Source organism: Malania oleifera, chromosome 2 (genome assembly GCF_029873635.1).
Source record: "Malania oleifera isolate guangnan ecotype guangnan chromosome 2, ASM2987363v1, whole genome shotgun sequence".
In the NCBI taxonomy this organism is placed as follows: Eukaryota; Viridiplantae; Streptophyta; class Magnoliopsida; order Santalales; family Ximeniaceae; genus Malania; species Malania oleifera.
The window spans coordinates 108,774,791-108,783,786 of NC_080418.1; positions in this window are offsets into that span (position 1 = coordinate 108,774,791).

Here is an 8,996-nt window from a genome sequence, read left to right on the forward strand (position 1 = left end):
TATCACATTTCATATACAAAGTGAAAAATCATCAGCCCATATGTCAGCATTTCATATTTTATCAATCATAGCCCGCACGCCGAATCACATAACAAATAAGAGCCTCAGCCCGTACGCCGGCTTAATCACATCAATACGTCGGCCCGTATGCCAGCATATCATACATAAATATTCTTAGCCCGTACGCCGTTTTTTCCATTGTAAAACTCTACATTTCTCAGAAAACAGTATTTCACACTAAATCTTACTCATGCCACACAAAATGGGTATTAGGTATATTTAAACACATCGTTATGTATGACAGTATTTCCCAACATAAACTATACATATATATTCATTTTCCTGAAGCCAAATTGTGTAAGATTATATATACATTTTCATAGAATTACTGGCTTAGTTTATCACCTTACCTGATTCCTAAAAAGCCCCTAAAATAATCCGCCCTGTACCCGCAGGGTTTCCCGCTCAACACCCTGAAAACTATATTTCCCATAACTAAACTTCAATATTTCATCGTATATAACATTTATTACAACTATAGTAAAGATAAATACTGAGAAGAAATCCTTACCCTGAATTTGGGATGGTTTCCAACTCAACCCCACCAACGATCCACTCCAGCAGATTTGAAGAGAATTCTCCCAGGAGTGTCGTGGTGGCTTCAGATTGTCGAACCGGCAGAAATACGGCTCTAAAACTAAGAGAGAGGAGTGGAAAACTGAAGGGAGGAGAGAGGGAGAGTCTGTTCGCGTGAAATCTTCTTAAAATTGGCGTTTAGCACTATTTATACTGTAGCCTTCGTCAATAAGCCACGTCACCTCGTCGACAAGGTCATGAAGACAACTCGTCGACAAACTCTCTCCTCGTCAATGAAATTCAAATTCACCCAAAAGCCTCTCTCGATATTTTCTTGTCGACGAGACACGTCCTCGTCAACGAACCCAATTGTAACTTCGTCCATGAATGCTTCACGTTCGTTGATGAGGCCTGCTGCCCCTTTCTTTTCCTTTCCAACTTTTATTTTCCCCCTCTTTATCATTATTTAAAATACCATAATTTCTCTAGGTCATTACAGCCCTATCGGGCATAGTCGACTAACCCCATTCTAACTTTCAAAATGTGCTATTTTTAAAAGAGTACAGGCGACTGACCCTTCGAGGACAGGCGACTGATGCGTATGTTTAAACGAGTTACAACGCTGATCTTATTTCCATATCTTGCTTGATTGGTTTCCAAATTAAGAGAAAACTTTAGGGAAACTTTTTGAAACCCTAGTGCACTATTTTAACATCATATTCTTGCACATTAGGGTAACGAAAAATTTCCAAAAGCAAGAGAACAACACACACATTTTTGAATACTTTCTGGTTATACTACTGCTATGTTCTCAGTGAAAACTTTTAAAAAACCAATTTGATCTTTCAAAACTCACACTCTTAAGTTGGTTCGGGTGATATACTTTCGAGCTTCACTTTTATATTTATTATTTAAAGTATTATTTTGATTCTAACGTGTACTAATCTGCTAATTTGATAAGCTTTTCTCTTGTACAAGCAATTGTTGTTTTGGTTGTTTTGTTTTTAACGATTCAGATATTGATTCATTGCCTAATGAGAGGGTTGTTCTCATTAGAGAGGCGAACTCCACCTTGAAGGGAGATAGGTTGTAACTTCACCTGGTAATGAAGTTGGGAAAGGAAATCCTCACGGCGTGTTGCATGAGGCAAGGATGTAGGCTGCAGCCTAACCTTGTATAAATAATGGTATTCAGCTTCTTCTTCCCTACTCCTTCAAATTTTTGTAAGATATAACCTGCGTGCTTGACTATATTTTCATTATAAACTTGCTGAATATTGAAACTTACTGAATATTTAATCTTGTTGAATATTGTAACGTGGTGAAGATCTAAACTTGCTAAATATCAAATACTGTTGAATGCTGATTGATTGTGATTGAACATATATCAGTTGTATGGTTGAGTTGTTAAATTAAAAATTTAGATGAACACATACTTCTGAATCATTCAGAGATTATGCTGAGTTAAAGCTTGTGTCAATTAATTTTCATATCAAAGCTTAAAGTGCTAAACTAAAACAAGTGTTTTTATAGAAATCCTTTTTAAAAGAAAATATTATTTGTTGCTGAAAATCAGATCTTAATATCGATTATATCATTGAGGCATAAGTCGAATCACTAAATTTATTCTTGAATACATTGTGTAACCTTATTGATTCCAGCTAAAAATTGTATTCTGAATAAGTGATTAAGTAAATATATTCTTTATTTCATATTGTAAATTAAGATTTTGTATTGACTTTTACATTTATATTTAGGACATCTCATTGATATAGTGCAGTGGCTTAATAGAAATAGTTTTTGTGATATTATTAGAAGTTAAAGAAGCTAAGGGTTAAAGTAAATAAAAATTCAACAAATAATTTTAAATAACTCAATTCACCCTCCTCTTGGGAATACATCTTAATTTCAATTGGTATCAGAGCGTAGGTTGTAGTAAATCCTAACAAGTAACTACATAAATATCCCAATGGCTTAGTTAGGAGTATCCTCTTTTGGCGAATGCCAATCCTCATCTAGACCTCCCATTTTTTGCGGTGTAAACTACACCTTTTGGAAATAACGAATGAGTATATTCTTGCAAACTATGGATTATAAGGTATGGAGAGTAGTCACACATGGTGACTTGATTTCCACAAAAAATATAGATAATAAGGAAGTCCCTAATGAAGAAAAAAAATTGAATAACACAGACATGAAATAAATTCAAATCAATTCTAGTGCAACGAATGCACTATATTGTGCTTTAAATACCAACGAATTCAATAGAGTTATAGGCCGTAAATTAGCTAAGGAAATTTGGGTTGAGTTGGAGGTTACCTATGAGGTAACCGTAGATGTTAGGGAGAGTAGGATTGACATGCTCACCAGTGAGTATAAGGCCTTTAAGATGAACCCAGAAGAACCTATCACTTGTATATACACTAGGTTCACCCATATAATCAATTCCTTTAATGCACTAGGTAAGAATTATTCTACCTATGAGATGATTCAGAAAGTTCTCAAAGGACTTCCTCCAATTTGGAAACCTAAGGCCACTACCATAACTGAAGGCAGAAATTTGAAAAATACTTCCCTAGATGAATTAATAGGTTCGCTTCTCATGTACGAGATGGCGATTAATGAAAGAACTGCTGAGGGTAATAAACAAAAGAAGACTATAGCCCTAAAAGCTACAAAGGAAAGTTCTAGTGAGGAAGAGGACGATGAGGGAGATGACAATGATCTAGCCTTATTCACTAGATGCTTAGGCAAATTCTTCAATAAAAATAAAATATTTACTAGAAAATTCAACGGGTCAAAAACAAATAAGGGTGAGACAAGTAAGAGAGAAACAAATAATGAACCCTCTACATATTATAACTGTAAGAAAGTAGGACATATAACACCTGATTGTCCACAACTCATGAAAGATGCCAAGAAGAAGAAAAATAAAGTAATGAAAGCAACTTGGGATAACTCAAGCTCAAACAACTCGGAAAGTGAATCAAGTGATCATGAGATCGCTAACTTGTGCTTTACGGTGAGAGACAATGAGGTAAGTTTGTATTCAACCTCATCTTATGAAACTAGTGATGAATCTTGTAATGAATCATGTGAAAGTATGCCTTCATATAGGGAAATCCAATCTGAATTATTTTCATTACATAATAGATTCATAAAAGTGTCCAAGAGAAACATAGCTCTAAGAGAATCAAATGAAACACTTGTGAACCAACTAGAGTCATCAAGATTAGTTGAAAAAGAAAAAAAACTAAACCAATTATGAACTTATGAGTAAAATCAATCAGATGTCTCAAGGACTAGTTCAGTTACAAGTAAATGGTAAAAGTGCAAAAGATTCGGAAATTTGTAGTCTTAAAAGTAAAGTTAAGGATCAAACTAAAATCATATACAACTTTACTAGAGGAAAAGAGAACTTAGACAAACTTGTTGGAGCTCAATGAATGTCCTTGAACAAAGAAGGAATAGGTTTCAATGGAATAAAAAACACAAAGAAACAAAACCTCTACATGTGGTACATTGTAAAACTCTCTAACAATTATGCTAATACATCCTTAGTTAATACATATATATATAAACACACTACTTGTTTCTTATGTAAGGAGAAGGGGCACATAAAATTTGAATGTCCTTACAAAAGAAAGAATATTAAAATCAAGAATGTATGAAGAGTAAAAACTGAGAATAAGTCAAACTCAAAAAGACCTAAGAAGGTATGGGTACCAAAAGTAACACTTTGAATCCCTTCTTGTAGGTATGCATTAGGTCCACACCAACAAAAGATAAATGGTACTTGGACAGTGGGTGCTCAAGGCATATGACCGAAGATAAGTTCAAGTTCACCTTGTTAACACTAAAGAATGGTGCACCACAAAAAATAAGGTTAATAGTAAATGATCAAAGTTGTAACTAATAATCAAAAAACTGTCACTAATGTGCATTAATGACTGTTTTATAAGTTTTAGTGATTGTTTGAATTAGTTGCTATGCCTACCATTACTAATAACTGTTAGTGATGAATTTTAAAAGTGTCACTAATAATAGAGTATTAGTAACGAATTATGACCACCACTAAAACCCTAATACCATCACTATAGATTTTACATTGGCTCAGCTCAAAATCGTCACTAATAATATAGTATTTGTGACGAATTTTAAAATCGTCACTAATAGTAGAGTATTAGTGAAGGTTTCAAAACTGTCACTAATAGTATAGTATTAGTGACGAATTTTAAAACTGTCACAAATAACATACTATCATTGATGAATTTAAAGCCTTTGCTAATATTCTACTATTAGTGATGCTTTTAAAATTCGTCATTATAATTTTACTATTAGTGACGGTTTTGAAACCTTCACGAATACTGACAACAATTATTAGTGACAGTTTTAAAATCGTCACTAATAATTTAGAGTATATTAACTTTTTTAATCATTAATTCCTGTAAAAATCTATAATTATATTTTCGCATACATAACATTAAACCTTAATTACTAAAAAATTCATTAATTATTCAAAATTCTAATTCAAATTAAAATATAAATACAAATACATTATACAAACTCAATTAAAATACAGAAATTCCCTCTGTTCAGCTAGCAAAAAAATTCAAATTCAAATTCAAATACAAATACATTATATAAATTCAAATTGAAATACAAAAATTCCATCTGTTCAAATAAAAAAAATACAAAAAAAAAAATCAAAAGTTGCATCCGACTGTAGTGCATCGCATTGTGCTGATGTTGTGTTAGCCGCAAACCCTGCAAATCAAGAATTATATTTTTAAAAAAATTAGTATATGATTTTTGAACATATATGTATACGTACTATAAGTATCAATGATCTGATAGTAAAATAATCAGACATAATTAAAAAAAATGATACAATTTTAAATAGCTAAGTTTTATCAGTTTAGAAAAATTTTGGCAGCATTCCCCATGTAAATAAGACATTTTCCATAGAGATATGCTCCAAACCTGGTTGTTTACACTAAACAGTTCACAATAATCCAATCATTAATGAATTTTATGAGTGCACAAGACCTTTATATAATCAGCATTAAATAATGTAATGTGTTCATGCATCCCACAAACAATCTATATCGGAATATAGTTCTACGAAAAAATAGAATGTGATGTTCATGGTTTACAAGACTTCCTTAGAACTCAAAAACAATTATAATAATCAAATAATGCAAATGAGTCCATGATTGATAGAATTTTTACTTAGCATATGCAAAAGTAAATTTAGAGATGAAATTCAAAATTCATTTGAACTTCACTCATCCTTTCAAAAATGTTATAACATTTAGTGCACAATAATCATTCTCATAAATATGGTATATGACCTTGATTAATTTTAGGAAAAATTTAACAAATTTTTGGCAGCATGCCGTCTGTAAATAATCAATTTCCCAAACCTACAAGTCACAATGTCATGCAAATCACAAGACTATTGCATCATACAGATGTTCAATGTGCTCAAGATAGCCTTAGGACTCAAAAATAAAGACAATGATATGCATGAAAGTTCATAAGATTACGTTTTCCAAAATTATAGAAGTCTAGAAAAAATTTGGCAGCATTTCATCTATAAAATAGGACACTTTCCATAGAGAAATGTTTCAGACCTAGTTGTTTACACTAAGTAGCTTGCAATAATCCAACCAATAATGAATTTTATAAGTGCACAAGACCTTCATATAATTAGCATTAAATAATGTAATGTGTTCATGCATCCTACAAATAATCTATATCAGAATATAGTTCTATGAAAAAATAGAATTTGATGTTTATGGTTTACATGACTTCCTTAGGACTAAAAAATAACTATAATAATCAAATAATACAAATGAGACCATGATTGATAGAATTTTCATTTAGCATATGCAAAAGTAAATTTAGAGATGAAGTTCAAAATTCATTTGAACTTCACTCATCCTTTAAAAAATGTTTTAACATTCAATACATTATAATCATTCTCACAAATATGGTATATGACTTTGATTATTTTGAAAAAAAAGTTAACAAATTTTCAGTAACATACCGTCAGTAAATAGAACATTTCCCAAACTTGTAAGTCACAAAAGCATGCAATTTACAAGATTTTTACATCATACAGATGCTCAATGTGCTCAAGACAACCTTAGGACTCAAAAATAAAGACAATGATATGCATGAAAGTCCATAGGGTTACATTTTTTGAAATTATCGAAGTTTAGAAAAAAAATTTGCAGCATTTCGTCTATAAATAGAACACTTTTCATAGAGATATACTCCAAACCTGGTTGTTTACAATAAACAGTTCACAATAATCCAACTAGTAATGAATTTTATGAGTGTACAAGATCTTCAAATTAGCAGACAATGAGAAACACACATAGCATACAACTAAGGATGCTGCATATATAGCCTAATTGAGAGGAAAAGTGTCCCTAAACAACTCTTAAACCAAACAAAAAATCAAATTTGAGAGCTAAAGAAGGAAAGATAAAAGGGTGGGGGGGGGGGGGGAAGCATAAAACAGAGTGTCCAATAATCAACTCAAATGAATCAGATTTAAAGGAGATCAATACTTTGATTCCATGTTGTAAAGTTAGAGATGTAGAAGAGGAAAGAGAAAAAGATAAGAAAAAAAAGTTAGGCCACCGTTTCTTGGATCATACATACAACTCCAAGTTCACCGTCTTATATATTAATAATTGTTGACTTTTTGAGTCTGATCCCTATTTTGATGCTGACAAAGCACAATGATCTAATGTGTGTGTCGAGTTCTTAAACGGGTTAATATCTCATATCGCACACATGAAAAGGAGAAGTGGAAGCCAAGACAGGACTTAAAGCGCATACATCTTGGTGTGTTCCACGATGAATTAAAGAGCAAAAGAAGAAGACACATCTGTTTTCACTTGTAATGCATTTTGTTTTATATTTGGTCTATAATAATGCATGACATGCATGATGTGAATAAACAACTCAGAATGACTGTAGACAGACCCTAGGGACCAACACTTTTCATAGAAAAATATTTTTCTTAATAACTAATTGGTTAGGGTAAAAATTTAGGGCTAAAATGAATTTTGCAAAGACTTCGGTCAACCGACGTTAGATTTTTTGGGTTTAACTAAAAACTTAAGCCATAGAACGACCATAGGAACCAATACCCTTAAACTAAAAAGCCATAAGGTTGTTCACACAAGATTGGAAAAGCACGGGGCAAAACATGACATAAATACTCATTTTTGAATAGTCTTGGATGACCGACCTTAGGGCATTATAAATGATTCGATCGACCGAATTTGTCAGAAGCCAATTCTTTGACTTGGCTTGGGCGACCGACCCAAATTTGAACTAATCGTCCACCATCAACCGAACCTTGAAGCTGACCTTTCCTACCTACCCCGGCTGACTAAACTATCTGTTCAAAATATCCTCGATCAATCGAACTTATAGTCTCGGAAAACCAAACCTAAGTATGGGCATCCAAATCTACAAAAGTTTGGAAAATCGTCTTGGCTTGGCTAACCGGTAGTGTGCTCGGCCAACCTATCCCAACTAAAATTTCAAATTGTTTTATGTCTGTTTGGGCGACCGGTACTAGTGAATTTTCAAAGGCTCTGACATTTTAGGCAGCACCGACGTTTGGCGCGAGCAGTCCAAAGGAGACTACGACGAGATTTTGGGTGCAGGAGAATGACCTTTTTGAGGCCCCGGCGTTCAAGTCCAGCAGTCTGGAGACGACGCCGTTTCATGGCCAGGAGAACGACCTTTTCGCCCTGTACGCCGCTGCTTCGACAGTCAGCGCCCATGATCCGAAGGGTGAAGAGGGGAGCTCGGATCAGCAGAATAACCTGCTGCAGGAGCAACAGTTATGGTTGCAGCACCAAAACGCGATCATAGGAAAGCGATTGTCTTGACAACTGAATATTCTAGCCATTAAGACAAACTTTAATTCAATACATATATATATATATATATATATATATATGTGTGTGTGTGTGTGTGTGTGTGTTTTTTTGTGTTTTTATTTAAAAAAAATTGTGTTTAAAAATTTTTTTCCAACTATATTGTTTTAATTTGGTGGAAATGAGTAGTCAGGCAGTGAGTGCGGAAGAGAAATATTACAATGGCCAACACGTACTCTTACAAGGAATGGTATCAATGGCATCATTAAATTTTTAATTGATGATTTTGAAAAGAATAATTAAGCTAACTCTATAATTATTGATTAAAAATATAACGATATGATTCATTGTTTAACATGTGATATGATGACCATCATATTCCAAAATTAATTGATGTTAGAGATGCCACAATAATTAACATAGTAACACTTTTTTTTATATAGGCATTTTAAATATTGTCTAATTAAAACATTAATTGATTTTTTTTATTAATTTTCATAATTAACATTTT